Source organism: Manis pentadactyla, chromosome 3 (assembly GCF_030020395.1).
Source record: "Manis pentadactyla isolate mManPen7 chromosome 3, mManPen7.hap1, whole genome shotgun sequence".
Taxonomy (NCBI): domain Eukaryota; kingdom Metazoa; phylum Chordata; class Mammalia; order Pholidota; family Manidae; genus Manis; species Manis pentadactyla.
The window spans coordinates 164,799,402-164,817,230 of NC_080021.1; positions in this window are offsets into that span (position 1 = coordinate 164,799,402).

Sequence of the window (17,829 nt, forward strand, 5' to 3'; positions counted from 1 at the left end):
ACTTGGTATTTTTAAAATATGTTGTGGAATTTGATTTGCTGAGAACTTCCTAAGGGATTATATTTGTATTTATGAGAATTATTAGATTTTGGTTATCTTTTTTGTCAGGTCTATTCTGATTTTGTCATCAGGATAATTCTAACTTCATGACATAAAATAATTTAGCAGTAATCCTTTTTTTGTGGAAGAGTTTGTGTGTTGATATTATTTCTTAAATATTTGAAGATATATTGAATGAAAACATCTGACCCTGTAATTTTCTTTGTGAGATGTTTTAAATATGAATTTGATTTCCTTATTAGGTATAGGGTTATTCAAGTTATTTATTTATTCTTGAGGGTGCTGTGGAAGTTTGTGTCAAAGGATCTGTCCATCTTATATAAATTGTAATATTTATTGTTAAGTAGTTGCCCATATTTCCCTATTATCTTTCAAATATTTTTAATATCTGCAGCAATGCTCCCTCTTTAATTCTTGATATAGGTAATCTGTGACTTCTTTTTCTCTTATTCAATTTGGCTAGAATTTATCAATTTTGTTTAAGAGATCTGGTAGTCTGTGTTTGGCTTCATTGATGTTGTCCTATTGTTTTTTCTATCATCTTTTAAGTTATTTGCGTCCACTCAGATCTTTATCAATTACTTCCTTTTGCTTACTTTGCATTTAATTTGCTCCCTACTTTCTATTTTCTTAAGATGGAATCTTATACCATTGATTTGAGATCTGTGTATTTTCTAATATACACATTTTGTATTATAAGTTTTTAAGTAAAGCCCTTTCATTTTATACTACAAATTCTCATTTTAATTTTCATTCAGTTCAAAATACTTTCTAGTTTTCCTTATAATGTCTTCTTTGATTATGAATTATTTAGAAATGTGTGTTTAGAAGTCTCTTTTTCTTCTCTCATCTGTTTTTTTCTAAATAGAAATTTTCTCTGGTCATCTTAAATATCATTGTACTGATGGTTGTATGTGGTAGCATTTAAAGAATTTCTACATTTAAAAATAGTGCAATTGTAAAATATTGAACCCATGAGTCTATTCTTACTTATATCGATTTGTTTTCATAATGTAATTGTAATCTGAAAAATACATGTCTTCTTTCAGTGATAGTTTTAGTTGTTATGTCTTCAAATATTAATTTTCAAACATATATTATTCTATTTTTCTCAGTGTCTATTTTATGTAATTCAATGTTTAGTATATCTAGTGACTGGTCATATAGAAAAATATATGCACTTTCGTATTTATACATCAGTGTTGTGTTCTAAGTAAATTCCCCTAATATTTTTTAAAGCACTACTTTTGGTTTATGACACTCTAGACATAGATTATTGTATTTATTGTATATTTTTTCAATGATGATATTTTCATTTAATTGCTTCCCATACCCAATATTTCTTGTCTTACTTCTGACTGTTTTCTATTTATATGAAATTTACATGAAACTCATTTTCTTTAAAAAAAATATGTTCATGATAAACATATTCAAAATCTTTTCAGACAGTTCTGTAATATTTACTTAAACTGTTTTCTTTTCCATTGCATTAAAATTTTTTCATATGTTTCGGATTTTCTTTTTGTTGGATTGTTTTCAATTTTTTTCCTTTTAATACTTTTAACTCTTTTTCCATATTCTCTTTCTTTTTAGAACTTTTTTCTGCAACTTATTGCCCAAGGCCTCTAATTTACAACACTTTTTTGTAGTGTTGCTTTGAATTCCTGTCTTATTTTTGTATCACAAATAAAGTTACCTATTTAATGTGCTGCTTGTTTATATTCTGAGGCTAAGCTTTTCCTATGTGTCCCTCTCTACCTCCCCAAACACAGAGTTTTCTATAAGCCATAACGACAGCCTGTGATTATGCTGGAAGTTTTATTCAACATCCATTCCTCAGAGGGAGGAGGGTCTAGGGAGGGAAAACCCCACCCTAACCTCAGATTTCAGACATTGGGCTTTATTCTGTTCTTTTACCTGTGGAGTGCCTTCATTTCCTGTTACCTCCACAAAGTCAATATGCTAGCCAACATTGCCTTTCTTCCCAGGGAAACCCAGAATATCTGTGTATTCACCTCTGCTTTATTTTTCTATTTGTTTCTAGTTTATTTAGTTACTGACCTTTTTCTATTTGTTTCTAGTTTATTTAGTTACTGACCATTACTTTATAGCCCAACTATGTCCTTTTGCTTTTATGTATTTTAAAATTTATCTATCTTTGGTATATATTTGGAATAGAATATGTACATCAGAGCATTAATATCTTTGAGCTGTGCTGACTATAAGTCCTACCACATAAAAATTTAAAATTTAGAAATATAAAATTTTTAATCACAGGCTGCTATTCCTTGAGCTTTAATGCAGAATTTCTGGCTCAGCTAAAGGAATCCAAAATCAAATTAACCCTGCTACTGACATCTAATGCTTATTTGAAATCCAGGCTATGAGAAAGAACTTCTACTCCCATTATCCCATTTCTTTTTTTAAAGTCACAACAGTTAAAGCTCAGATGAGCTATACAGTTTTTCTAAAGATCACACAGCTCTTGCTTCACACAGGAAAGAATAAAGGGCATTCTGGGCTTTCCTATGTGGATCCATATGCTATCAAATCAACATATATCCAGTAAAATTCATCCTTGATTAAACTTCCTCTCTGCTTCTTTTTAAAAGAATAAGTACAATTTTGTTTTTTTAATGTTTTCTGTTATTACCCAGCTGTCAGAGTTCATTCTATGGTTTCATTAAATATCTAAAGTTTAAAAGTTATATGACACTGACCATCCATAATCCTTGGTAAATCCCTGAGCTCGTGCATGCTGTGTGCTAGACACCCATGCTCTTGATTTACTTCCCCTCATAGAGACCTATAAGCCAACAGGTGTCAGACATCTTTGCCTCAACTACTCATAGGTGCTGCTGAATATGTCTTTGACATTTGATAAGTATAAACTATGGAAATTAAGTAGCAATATGTTCAGTTATGGAAAAATATGGAAATGGTGGGATTTGAAGAATCTTGTCACGACTTTTGTAGTTTTGCCAGAAACAGCACCAACAAACCTGATAAATAACAGCTCCTACTTTATCTAGATTAGCTGAGCATGATATCTCCTAAAGGATAAACACAACTCTGGGAGGGGACTCCGAGTATAGTGAACTAATATCTATTTAGGATATTATAGCACTTTGGAATAAGAGGTAGTCTATGATTTTCCTAATGTCTATTTTAAGTGAGATCTAGTCAACAAAAAGTTGAATGGATAAAATTATGAGATTTTTTAATCAATAGACTAAATGGTTAAAAGAAAGAGTATCTTTTAAATTAATTATCTAAAAATTATCTAATGTATTTTGGATCACAAAAATAATTCCTAGAACTGATTCTACTAATAGACCAAGGTAAGTGAAATAGATTGAAATTACTAGAGAAAAGGTTGCATGAAAAAAATTACAAGAAACACCCCTACCATGTAGTAAATTAAAGTGTACACCTCAGTTAGTACCCAGAAATGTCTTAAGTAAGGTTGATAACAGTCTACCTCCCCAAAACTCATTTTTGATAGTATCTTCAGATGGAATAATTCTAAACAGGCTAATTTCAATTCACCCATCAATATCTGATGAGCTTCGTTGCTGCTGTTTTTAAACGACAATTAAGTTAAGTAAGTAGACACAGTAGATGTGATAGTGGCTTCTGCATATATTGCAGAGAATGATTTAACACGAAACAAAAAAAAACCCCATCAATCTGATTATTAAACAATAATCATTATCCTGGTTACTTGGCAGGTTAGAAAAAAGAACAAACATAAAATACGCAAAATGAGTACACTGTCACCATTCCGACACATAAACACACACACACAGACATAAAAAGATATACACATATCCTACATGTTTTTGATAAAGGTATAAATAATGCTCTGGCAAGTCTTAGAAGGATAATTTTTTTTACTTGAGTTTCAAGATCTTTAAACATTTTTATATTTAGTTTTCTACTATTGTCCTTCAATATTCTTTGATCTAAAAACTGTACTGAAGATAAGACAATTTTCTATTAGTTGTACAAGCACCATCTTCCATTTCAGCTTATGCCTTTTGTTTTTTTTAATAATTAATTAATTAATTTTAATTTTTTTCAAGAACATTATGTTTACTAGGCTCTCCCCTACCCTAAGTTCCCCCCACAAACCCCATTACAGTCACTGTCCATCAGCATAGTAAGATGTTGCAGAATCACTACTTGTCTTATCTATGTTGCAAAGCCCTCCCCTTCCCCCCCCACATTATACATGCTAATTATAATACCTCCTTTCTTCTTCCCTGCCCTTATCCCTCCCTACCCTCCCATTCTCCCCAGTCTCTTTCCCTTTGGTAACTGTTAGTCCACTCTTGGGTTCTGTGATTCTGCTGTTTTGTTCCTTCAGTTTTTCTTTTGTTCTTATACGCCACAGATGAGTGCAATCATTTGGTATTTATTTTTCTCCACTTGGCTTATTTCACTGAGCATAATACCCTCTAGCTCCATCCATGTTGTTGCAAATGGTAGGATTTGTTTTCTTCTTATGGCTGAATAATATTCCATTGTGTATATGTACCACCTCTTCTGTATCCATTCATCTACTGATGGACACTTAGGTTGCTTCCATTTCTTGGATATTGTAAATAGTGCTGCGATAAACATAGGGGTGCATCTGTCTTTTTCAAACTGGAGTGCTGCATCCTTAGGGTAAATTCCTAGGAGTGGAATTCCTGGGTCAAATGGTAAGTCTATTTTGAGCATTTTGAGGAACCTCCATACTGCTTTCCACAGTGGTTGAACTAATTTACATTCCCACCAACAGTGTAGGAGGGTTCCCCTTTCTCCGCAACCTCGCCAACATTTGTTGTTGTCTGTCTTTTGGATGGTGGCCATCCTTACTGGTGTGAGGTGATATCTCATTGTGGTTTTAATTTGCATTTCTCTGATAACTAGCAATGTGGAGCATGTTTTCATGTGTCTGTTGGCCATCTGAATTTCTTCTTTGGAGAACTGTCTGTTCAGCTCCTCTGTCCATTTTTTAATTGGATTATTTGCTTTTTGTTTGTTGAGGAGTGTGAGCTCTTTATATATTTTGGATGTCAAGCCTTTATCGGATCTGTCATTTACGAAAATATTCTCCCATACAAAAGGATACCCTTTTGTTCTATTGATGGTGTCCTTTGCTGTACAGAAGCTTTTCAGCTTGATATAGTCCGACTTGTTCATTTTTGCTTTTGTTTTCCTTGCCCGGGGAGATATATTCATGAAGAAGTCGCTAATGTTCACATCCAAGATATTTTTGCCTATGTTTTTTTCTAAGAGTTTTATAGTTTCATGACTTACATTCAGGTCTTTGATCCATTTTGAATTTACTTTTGTGTATGGGGTTAGACAGTGACCCAGTTTCATTCTCTTACATGTAGCTGTTCAGTTCTGCCCTCACCATCTGTTGAAGAGATGTCATTTCCCCATTGTATGTCCATGGCTCCTTTATCAAATATTAATTGACCATATATGTTTGGCTTAATGTCTGGAGTCTCTAGTCTGTTCCACTGGTCTATGGCTCTGTTCTTGTGCCAGTACCAAATTGTCTTGATTACTATGGCTTTGTAGTAGAGCTTGAAGTTGGGGAGTGAGATCCCCACCACTTTATTCTTCTTTCTCAGGATTGCTTTGGCTATTCGGGGTCTTTGGCGTTTCCATATGAATTTTTGAACTATTTGTTCCAGTTCGTTGAAGAATGTTGTTGGTAATTTGATAGGGATTGCATCAAATCTGTATATTGCTTTGGGAAGGATGGCCATTTTGACTACATTAATTCTTCCTAGCCGAGAGCATGGGATGAGGTTCCATTTGTTAGTGTCCTCTTTAACTTCTCTTAAGAGTGTCTTATAGTTGCCAGGGTATAGGGCTTTCACATCTTTGGTCAGGTTTATTCCTAGGTATTTTATTTTTTTTGATGCAATTGTGAATGGAATTGTTCTCCTGATTTCTCTTTCAATTGGCTCATTGTTACTGTATAAGAAAGCCACAGATTTCTGTGTGTTTATTTTGTATCCTGCAACTTTGTTGTATTCCGATATTAGTTCTAGTAATTTTGGAGTGGAGTCTTTAGAGTTTTTTATGTACAATATCATGTCATCTGCAAATAGTGACAGTTTAACTTCTTCTTTACCAATCTGGATTCCTTGTATTTCTTTGTTTTGTCTAATTGCCATGGCTAGGACCTCCAGTACTATGTTAAATAACAGTGCGGAGAGTGGACTTCCCTGTCTTGTTCCGATCTCAGAGGAAAAGCTTTCAGTTTCTCACTGTTCAGTGTGATGTTGGCTGTGGGTTTATCGTATATGGCCTTTATTATGTTGAGGTACTTGCCCTCTATACACATTTTGCTTAGAGTTTTTATCATGAATGGATGTTGAATTTTGGCAAACGCTTTTTCAGCATCTATGGAGATGATCATGTGGTTTTTGTGTTTCTTTTTGTTGATGTGGTGGATGATGTTGATGGATTTTCGAATGTTGTACCATCCTTGCATCCCTGGGATGAATCCCACTTGGTCATGGTGTATGATCCTTTTGATATATTTTTGAATTCGGTTTGCTAATATTTTATTGAGTATTTTTGCATCTACATTCATCAGGGATATTGGTCTGTAATTTTCTTTTTTGGTGGGGTCTGTGCCTGCTTTTGGTATTAGGGTGATGTTGGCTTCATAGAATGAGGTTGTGAGTATTCCTTCCTCTACTATTTTGTGGAAAACCTTAAGGAGAATGGGTATCATATCTTCTCTGTATGTCTGATAAAATTCCGAGGTAAATACACCTGGCCCAGGGGTTTTTTTCTTGGGTAGTTTTTTGATTACTGCTTCAATTTCTTTGCTGGTAATTGCTTTGTTTAGATTTTGTGTTTCTTTCTTGGTCAGCCTTGGAATGTTGTATTCTTCTAGGAAGTTGTCCATTTCTTCTAGGTTTTCCAGCTTCTTAGCGTATAGTTTTTCATAGTAGTCTCTAATAATTCTTTGTATTTCTGTTGGGTCCATCGTGATGTTTCCTTTCTCATTTCTGATTCTGTTGATGTGTGTTACTTCTCTTTTTCTCTTTATAAGTCTGGCTAGAAGCTTATCTATTTTGTTTATTTTCTTGAAGAACCAGCTCTTGGTTTCATTGATTTTTTTCTATTGTTTTATTCTCAATTATGTTTATTTATTCTCTGATCTTTATTATGTCCCTCCTTCTGCTGACTTTAGGCCTCATTTGTTCTTCTTTTTCCAATTTTGATAACTGTGATGTTAGACTATTCATTTGGGTTTGTTCTTCCTTCTTTAAATATGGCTGGATTGCTATATACTTTCCTCTTAAGACTACTTTCGCTGCGTCCCATAGAATTTGGGGCTTTGTGTTGTTGTCATTTATTTCCATATAATGCTGGATCTCCATTTTAATTTGGTCATTGAACCACTGACTATTTAGAAGTGTGCTGTTAAGCCTCCATGTGTTTGTGAGCCTTTTTGCTTTCTTGGTACAATTTATTTCTAGTTTTATGCCTTTGTGGTCTGAAAAGTTGTTTGGTAGGATTTCAATCTTCTTAAATTTACTGAGGCTCTTTTTGTGAGCTAGTATGTGGTCTATTCTGAAGAATGTTCCATGTGCACTTGAGAAGAATGTATATCCTGTTGCTTTTGGGTGTAGAGTTCTATAGATATCAACTAGGTCCATCTGTTCTAGTGTGTTGTTCAGTGCCTCTGTGTCCTTACTTATTTTCTGTCTGGTGGATCTGTCCTTTGGAGTGAATGATGTGTTGAACTCTCCTAGAATGAATGCATTGCAGTCTATTTCTTCCTTTAGTTCTGTTAGTATTTGTTTCACATATGCTGGTGCTTCTGTGTTGTGTCCATATATATTTATAATGGTTATACCCTCTTGTTGGACTGAACCCTTTATCATTATGTAATGTCCTTCTTTATCTCTTGTTACTTTCTTTGCTTTGAAGTCTATTTTCTCTGATACTTGTACTGCAACACCTGCTTTTTACTCCCTATTGTTTGCAGGAAATATCTTTTTCCATCCCTTGACTTTTAGTCTGTGTATGTCTTTGGGTTTGAGGTGAGTCTCTTGTATGCAGCATATAGATGGGTCCTTTTTTTTTTGATCCATTTGGTGACTCTATGTCTTTTGATTGGTGCAATAAGTAAATTTCCATTTAGGGTGATTATCTATAGGTATGTACTTATTGCCATTTCAGGCTTTAGATTCGTGGTTACCAAAGGTTCCAGGTTACTTTCCTTACTATTTAAGAGTCTAACAACTCACTTAGTATGCTGTTACAAACAGAATCTAAAGGTTCTTTTCTATTTCTTCTCCTTTTTCTTCCTCCTTCATTCTTTATATATTAGGTATCAGATTCTATACTTTTCCTCTATCCCTTGATTGGATTTGGGGATAGTCAATTTAATTTTGCATTTACCTCGCAATCAGCTGCTCCACCCTCCCTACCATGATTTTACTACCTCTGGTGACAGCTATGCAACCCTAGGAACACTTCCATCTATAGCAGTCCCTCCAAAATAGACTGCAGAAATGGTTTGTGGGAGGTAAACTCTCTCAGCTTTTGCTTATCTGGAAATTGTTGAATCCCTCTTTTAAATTTAAATGATAATCTCACTGGATAAAGTAATCTTGGTTCCAGTCCATTCTGCTTCATGGCATTAAATACATCATGCCACTCCCTTCTGGCCTGTAAGGTTTCTGCTGAAAAGTCTGATGTTAGTCTGATGGGCTTTCCTTTGTATATGATCTTATTTCTGCCTCTGGCTGCTTTTAACATTCTGTCCTTATCCTTGACCTTTCCCATTTTAATTACTATGTGTCTTGCTGTTGTCTTCCTTGGGTTCCTTGTGTAGGGGGATCTGTGGATCTCCATCCCCTGACAGACTATGTCCTTCCCCAGATTGGGGAAGTTTTCAGCAACTACCTCCTCAAAGACACTTTCTATCCCTTTCTCTCTCTTCTTCTTCTTCTTCTGGTATCCCTATAATGCGAATATTGTTCCACTTAGATTGGTCACACAGTTCTCTCAATATTCTTTCATTTTTAGAGATCCTTTTTTCTCTCTGTGCCTCAGCTTCTTTGTATTCCTCTTCTCTAGTTTCTATTTCATTTATTATTTCCTCCACCATATCCAACCTGCTTTTAACACCGTCCATCATGTTCTTTAACGATTGGATCTCTGACCTAAATTCATTCCTGATTTCTTGGATGTCTTTCCGTACCTCCATTAGGAGGTTGATTATTTTTATTTTGAACTCCCTTTCAGGAAGAGTCACGAGGTCCATATCATTTAAATCTTTCTCGGGAGTTGTATTAACAATTTTACTCTGTACAACTTTCCTTTGGCGTTTCGTGTTTGTATATGGCGCCCTCTAGTGTCCAGAAGCTCTATTCTGGAGCTGCTGAGCCCCTGAAGCAATGTCGGGGTTCGCAGGGGAGTGGTACTGGGGGTAGGAAAGAACTGTTCCCCGCCTCCTGTCTCCTGTGCCTATCTCCACTGTCTGAGCCAGTGGGCTGGACACACAGGTATAAGTTTTTGTCCCAGAGCAGCCAGATACGGATCCCTGCTTTCCACAAGCAGCCAGACGCCCAGTCTCCCCAGGAACTCTGCCTGTATTAACTTTCCAACCCCGTAGTCATGCGAGTCTCATGAAAGCACCATGAAATGTAGGTTTGTGCTCCCAGCGCAGATCTCTGGAGCTAGGTGTTCAGCAGTCCCAGGCCTTCCACTCCCTCCCTGTTCCATTTCTCTTCCTCCCTCCTGTGAGCTGGGGTGGGGGAGGGGTCAGGTCTTGCGAGCCACAGCTCTGCTACTTACCCCGTTTGCTGAGGTCTGCTCTTTTCTCCAGGTGTGTGCAGTCTGACGCGTCCTCTTTCCTGTTGCTCTCTCAGGATTAGTTGCGCCAATTAAATTTTCTAATTGTACTCAGTTTTAGGAGGAAGGCTCTGTCTCTCACTCTGTCTCTCCTCTCATGCCGCCATCTTCAATAAACCCTTCTTTTTAAATCAGCTTATGCTTTTTAAAATTGTTTCGACTGCTAAAAATTCATGAAATTTCTCCCAAAATCCAAATGACCTGCAAAAGACTTATATACTGTTTCAAGACCTGGTTTATATCCTACTTCCTGATGGATCCCTCTTTATCCAGGATGACTTTATCTAGCCATCATGTATCTCAGATTATTTTTACAATGTCCCTACAAACTATAGTGCATTGTCTTTGTTTATGAGTAGCCTTGCTATTTTTCATGTCAATTCTAAATAGATACTAACTATTTAGGGAACTAGGATATGTCATATATGTCATTTGTGTCTTCCCATAATGCATCAAAGAATGTTGACCACAGAGAAGATAGGAAACAAAATCCTTGAGTGACTTACTGAATGTCTGATAAACATCTATGTACACTTATTTCATATTTCAACCAGTTATGTTAGCAATGTACCAATAACTTGCATTTGGCCATGAAATCTTAAGAGATTTCACACTCAGTCACAAAAGGCAGATGGGGAAACCCCCTTGCAAAATTGTAGACATCTGTGCTGTCATTACATAAGAAACCCTAACATACTGTGGCTATCTTCTGATTATTAAACTTAATGACAATGGGCTTCCTTTAGACCTGCAGAAGGAGAAAGTATAAAGAGAAAAGGGGCTTCCTTCTTCTGCTTTCTTTACTAATTGTTAGATATGTGCCAGAAAATGAAAAAAAGTGGGGAGTGCTTCCAATTTTGTGGGTATGTTAGATTAAAATATCTGAATGACTGATTAAATGGATAACATCTAAACCCTAATTGAAATCATGGCTAACTTTGCACACTGAGTTGTCTTCATTACTGCTCATACTTTTAAGTCTCATATGTTAACATTCTGTCTTTCTCAAAATTGTTCTACACAAGTGCTGCCAAAAATTCTGACCCTCCTATTTAGCTGTTCTCTTCCTTATGCTTTCAAAATCTTACCTCTAGTAATTTCCTCTCTTTTTACCTCTTTTTCTTTTTTTCTTTATCCTGTCTGTTGATCATTCTCCTTCCTCTCATGCTCATTGTTTTTCTTTCCTTTTACCACTGTAGATCAGAAAAGTACGTAGTGCAAACCCTAATGTTAAACTTTGAGATGTTCCAATGTCAATTTATATGGATTTTGCCCTTGAGGTACTTAATGTCTGGTAAGACAGATGGCATACACATAAATTAAATATAATGCACATTATAAGTGACAAATGCCATGAGAAAATTACTGATAAAGAATTCCCCTCATACAAACCACCTTTTTCCAACCTTTAAATCATAACTTCTGAATCTCCTGTTTACTAAAATATTTGATTTATTAGAATTTTATGTGGTTTTACAAAGACTTCTACCCATTAGTGTTAAATGAAAATTGCTCAACATTTAATAGGGCATGGAGAGCTACAGAATGTTTAAAAGTAGGAACTTGAAATACCCACATTTGATTTATGTGAGATAATGCTGGTTGTGAAAGGAGTTCCACAGGTTTTCTGAGTCAGTACATACTTCACATTCTCATATATTTTTCTAAACCTCCATTAATGTTTTAAATTATAAACAATAAGTCTGAAAGACTGGATAATACTCAGTGCTCATCAATAATTTCAACCATGTTCACTAGAACATGTTTTTCAAAATCAAAACCATTTCTCAAAAGTAATCCAAAAAACATAATTTTCTTTGAAGGATTATTATCAGGGAGTAATCATATTAATCATTACACAAAATATTTGTGTTTAAGAATAAAATGGGTTATTAGCAGCGTTCATTCAGAGAGCTATTTTGTGGAGTTTGTTTATACAGTCAGATTAAAATATTCAATAATTTCTATAAAGTATTACATATTAACCGAAGTTTTCTGGGATTTGCTCCTTGCTCTCAGGGGTCAGGGTCATAAAAATATGAGGAATCTGTGATGAAGAGGAGTAAATTTTACCTAAACCCTAACTTTCAAGGCAAGTTAAAGATTTTCAACCAGAAAGTGAAAGTAGAGATAAGGTGAGAAAGAAGTTCATGGGGAAACATATTAGTTTCCTAAGTGGAGCATTTAGTCGGTATACACAGATTCTCAAGCCTATTCCTGGGTTGTATCAATCTCCAGTCCCCAGTTCCTAAATAAGACCTCATCTAAATCCACAAACAATTCAGCCCTCACTTGAATGGGTCTATGTGCATGTCAAAGAACGATTAGTTTTCTTTCTAGGAGGCCTCATGAGAACCCACTTTGATAAGAGCTAAAAGTCATCATTATTTATTGCTTTTTAAAAATGATGTTTCATTACAGCCTTAAATTTAACTAGACCTCTATGGTAGGCTGAACAATGCTCCCAAAAATATGTCCACCAACTAATTCCTTGATCTTATAAGTGCTACCTTATTTGAGAAAAGAGTATTGCCAATTGGATTAAGATAAGGATCTGCAGAGGAGGAGATCATTCTTGAGTATCCTCGTGGGCCCTAAAGAACATCACAAATATTCCTTTGTTTTTTATTAAGGTATCATTGATATACACTCTTATGAAGGTTTCATAAGAAAAACAATATGGTTATTACATTCACCTTTATTATTGAGTCCACCCCCATACCCCATTGCAGTCACTGTCCATCAGTGTAATAAATGTCACAGAGTCCCTATTTGTCTTCTCTGAGCTGCACTGTCTTCCCCAAGACCCCACACACACCATGTGCACCAATCATTATACCCCATAATCCCATTCTACCTCTCCCACCCCTCCCCTTTGGTAACCACTAGTTCCTTCTTGGAGTCTGTGAGTCTACTATTTTGATCCTTCAGTTTTGCTTTGTTGTTATACTCCACAAATGAGGGAAATCGTTTGGTATTTGTCTTTCTCTGCCTGACTTATTTCACTGAGCATAATACCCACTAGCTCCATCCATGTTGTTGCAAATGGTAGGATTTGTTTCTTTCTTATAACTGAATAGTATTCCATTGTGCATATGTACCACATCTTCTTTATCCATTCATCAACTGATGGACACAGGTTGCTTCAATATCTTGGCTATTGTAAATAGTGCAGCTATAAAAATAGGGGTGCATATGTCTTTTTGAATCTGAGAACTTGTATTCTTTGGGTAAATTCCTAGGAGTGGAATTCCTAGGTGAAATAGTATTTCTATTTTTAGTTTTTTGAGGAACCTCCATATTGCTTTCCACAATGATTGAACTAGTTTACATTCCCACCAGCAGTGTAGGAGGGTTCCCCTTTCTCCGCATCCTCATCAGCATTTGCTGTTCCTAGCCTTTTGGATGTTGGCCATCCTAACTGGTGTGGTATGTGAGTTATTTATACATTTTGGATGTTAACCCCTTTTTGGATATGTCATTTAAAAATATATTCTCCCATACTGTAGGATGCTATTTTGTGCTGCTGATGGTGTACTTTGATGTACAGAAGCTTTTCAGTTTGATGTAGTCCCATTTGCTCATTTTTTATTTTGTTTCCATTGCCTGAGAAGATGCGTTCAGGAAAAAGTTGTTCATGTTTATATTCAAGAGATTTTTGTCTATGTTTTCTTCTAAGAGTTATATGGTTTCATGACTTACATTCATGTCTTTGATCCATTTTGAGTTTACTTGTATATGGGGTTAGACAATAATCCAATTTTATTCTTTTGCATGTAGCTGTCCAGTTTTGCCATCACCAGTTTTTGAAGAGGCTGTCATTTCCCCATAGTATATCCACAGCTGCTTTATCATATACTAATATACCATATATGCTTGGGTTTATATATGGGCTCTCTACTCTGTTCCATTGGTCTATGGGTCTGTTCTTGTGCCAGTACCAAATTGTTTTGATTACTGTAGCTTTGTAGTAGAGCTTGAAGTTGTGGAGAGTAATCCCCCCAGCTTTATTCTTCCTTCACAGGATTGCTTTGGCTATTTGGGATCTTTTGTGGTTCCATATGAATTTTAGAACTATTTGCTCTAGTTACTTGAAGAATGCTGTTGGTATTTTGATAGGGATTGCATTGAATTGTTAGATTGCTTTAGGCAGGATGGCCATTTTGACAATATTAATTCTTCCTATCCATGAACACAGGATGTGTTTCCATTTATTGGTATCTTCTTTAATTTCTCTCATGAGTGTCTTGTAGTTTTCAGAGTATAGGTCCTTCACCTCTTTGGTTAGGTTTATTCCTAGGTATTTTATTCTTTTTGATCCAATTGTGAATGGAATTGTTTTCCTGATTTCTCTTTCTGCTAGTTCATCATTAGTGTATAGGAATGCAACAGATTTCTCTGTATTAATTTTTTATTCTTCACCTTTGCTGAATTCAGATATTAAATCTAGTAGTTTTGGAGTGGATTCTTTAGGGTTTTTTCATGTACAGTATCATGTCATCTGCAAACAATGACAGTTTAACTTCTTCCTTACCAATATGGATGCCTTTTACTTCTTTGTGTTGAGAGATAGCTGTGCCTAGGACCTCCAGGTAAATGGTAAATAAAATTAAGGTAAATAAAATTAAGAAATACCATCTTGATAAACTCTAGTTTCTCTGTAACTATATCACTCTATACCAAATGGAAGGGAAGTTAGGAAAGTGAGCTGATAAATTATAAATGAGCTGATAATTGATACTTATTTTTCCTGTCCATTTCTGGATGAATTTAGATTTAACAGGCATGGCAGTGGAGTAATCTACACTTAGCACCTAAGTACTCACAAATTAAGAGGAATTTTATGCTCCAGGCTGTTTGAAAGAAAGAATTCACCTGAAATGGACATTCCCAAGAGAAGAGTGTTGACAGCATATTTAATTAAGCACCAGGCAGATTATTTTTCCATATTTTCACATACACACTATGTGTCCCTGATGTGTTATAAAATATCATTTTGAAACATTCAAGTGTACTACTTTTCTATCTATTTTTTAAATGTCATATGTACTCTTTGTTGGGAGACCCCTCCTTCAATATAGTTACAAGAAACACCAAAGTTCAAGTCTATCAGCATAAAGCAAGGCTAAAGACCTGATTTTACTAGTCATCCACCAGTGAAACCAAGTGACTGTGGACACGCCTTTCACTTTGTTTATATAGAACTCCAAGCACATAATAAAAAAATTAAAACTTCCATTTCATGGCTTTGAATAGTTAGAGAAAATAGGTCATTTGAACACATGATAAGAAAAAAATGTAAGTAAAAGTAGCAAAGTCTTTATTTTTCATTTTAGTATTTAAGCAAATACCACCTGGATATTCAGAAATGCCCACTTTCTTAACAGACTGGGAACTGTGAGAAGTCAAGCAGGTGCTGAGAAGAAAATAGTGAAGAAAAAAACAACATAATTTCTAAAAATAAATAAAACACCTATTTTTAAGTTTTTGACATCCTGTTTATTTCTTTTCCTATAAAGTTATAACAAGTATGACACATACTGTAGAGTTATATTTTTCAGAAGATGGCTTAGGAGGCCATAGAATTGTAACCTATAGAAATGCCAAAAAATAGATGAATCAAATTTGTTTTGTATTTATTTACTTGTGAGACAACTCCAAAAGGAAAAGGAAATTTTTGTCAGGCATTTATATTCTTGGAATCAAGATTACAGAAAGTATCTACACAGTGGAAAATCCAAATTTATAATGATTGTGAAATAAAGAAATCCTGGTATAGGCATAGAGTGAAATGAAGCTGTAATAGCCACGGTTTGTTTGATATATAATAGTCATGGTTTTTTTGAACCTCTCAAGGCATCCTCTAGCTGAAATGAATATTGTCTTTTAGGAAGGATAACAGATGCAGGGTTACCAGATAAGAAGCAGGATACCTGGTAATTTTGAATTTCAAAGAAACAACAAAAAAGATTCTAGCACACAATTATGCTCTATTTATATAAAATCTTGATTTGTAGTTCACATGAATTTCAAATGCAACTGGATATCCTGTATTTTTATTTGCTAAATCTGTCAACTTTAACAAGGTTGTTTAGATATGTCAAGGTATCAGGACAGACAAGGAAAAGCAAGTAGAATTTCTGCAGGAAACAATGCAGTTTCTCACTGTCTCTCAATGCCTCTGTCTCTTTCTCTGTGTCAAACTCTGCCTTCCTTATTCTTTTTCTAGAAATGAATGATTTCCTATTCCATTCTAATTTTCTTTCCATGTAGAGTAATTTTACATATTTTTCTTTGTTTTCTACACTTAATAAAGAAACTGGTCATCCCAGTTTTGGTCATGATCTACCTCTGGTCAAGTGAATATCTACAGGATTTCAAGGTCATAGGGCCAGACTGAAGGAAGCAACTAAAATAATTGTGAACCAAGCAGGAAAATGAGTAACATTGTTGCTGAAGCCACAGTGATAAATCATGTCTTTAAAGGCTATTAGTTTATGAATCACAAGTTTATGATATTAATTGAAAATATAAGCATACAAAATCATGTACACTATAAAACTCTAATTTTATTATACATACACACATGTACATATGGAAACACACTACAATCACACAAAGAGAAAAATATATTGAGACAGACTATTAAGAGAGGTTGTTGCTATGATTAAAATTAATTTTATCTTTTACATATATATTCCTAGTTGCCAATTTTTCTGTGGAACCCTTATATTTTACATAAGGATTCACAGTTCAAAAAAAAGATAAAAGGAAGGAAAATGTCCATTTTTTAAAAGAATTATGAATGCTGGAAAGTTTCTTTAGTAACCCAATGGATTAACAAATATTTCCTAAATATGAATTGCAAACTGTGAAGTCTGAAGAGCTCTAGAAACTTGCCTTGAAACATAATATTTTGAAGGTTAAGAAATTTAAAAAATTTCTTATTATCTAAGTATCTAAGATATCAAGATAAAAATTGGAGAAAATTGAGATATTTAAGCAAAAATACATTATTATGAGTCATCTTTTAACTTAATTTCCATATCCTATACCAATATAAACAATGCCTGAAACTGGTAATTATGTACTCAGCACAAAATAAAAAAATTAAAGAGCTAAAAAATATTGAAAGTCTATAAAATAATGAGTCTTAGAAAGATTTTTTTTTTTTATCTGTACTGGAATCTTACTAAGTATATTTGTTATCATCTTTGGGAACATGTATAGTTTCAACCTTCTGATAACATGTTTCATCATTTGTTAGACACTTATTTCCTTTATTCTAAGCATTCTTCTATAACTTTCAATGGTTAATTCTGGTTCTGTCTCTGTATAACTATGACCTGGTATAATTCTTCTTTTACATAGTTCCTCTTACATTTGAAGATATATTTTTCTTCTCATTCATCTGTTCCCCAACAAAAAATCTTCTATTTCATCAGCTAAGCTATCTTGCCCATGCATTTTCACTTTGACTTTCTAATTGCTGACAAAATAACAATTTGCCTAGACATTTAGACCAAAACTTGCAGCCCACAGTCAGTGAATCAACAAGGTCTGTTAGTTTTTTAAATGCAACTTGAATCACTGTGTTGATCGCTATTTCTACTGCCACTACTTAGGTCATTCTTTTATGCTTAGATTTTTATTTAAAATACAGTCTTCCTGATTCTTGGCTTGTTCCTCATTTTAAAATTATCTTATAGGTTGTTACATGATTAATCTTCTGAAAACAATGTTCTGTGGAAAAGCAGCTATGCCCCTAAATCATTCATGTCAAACACAAAAAGGGAAAAAATCTGCCCTATAGTTTTTACTACTTTTATAACAGAAATTGAAATAGCAAGGTGTGTATTAAAATTCAACACAGTGTTCATT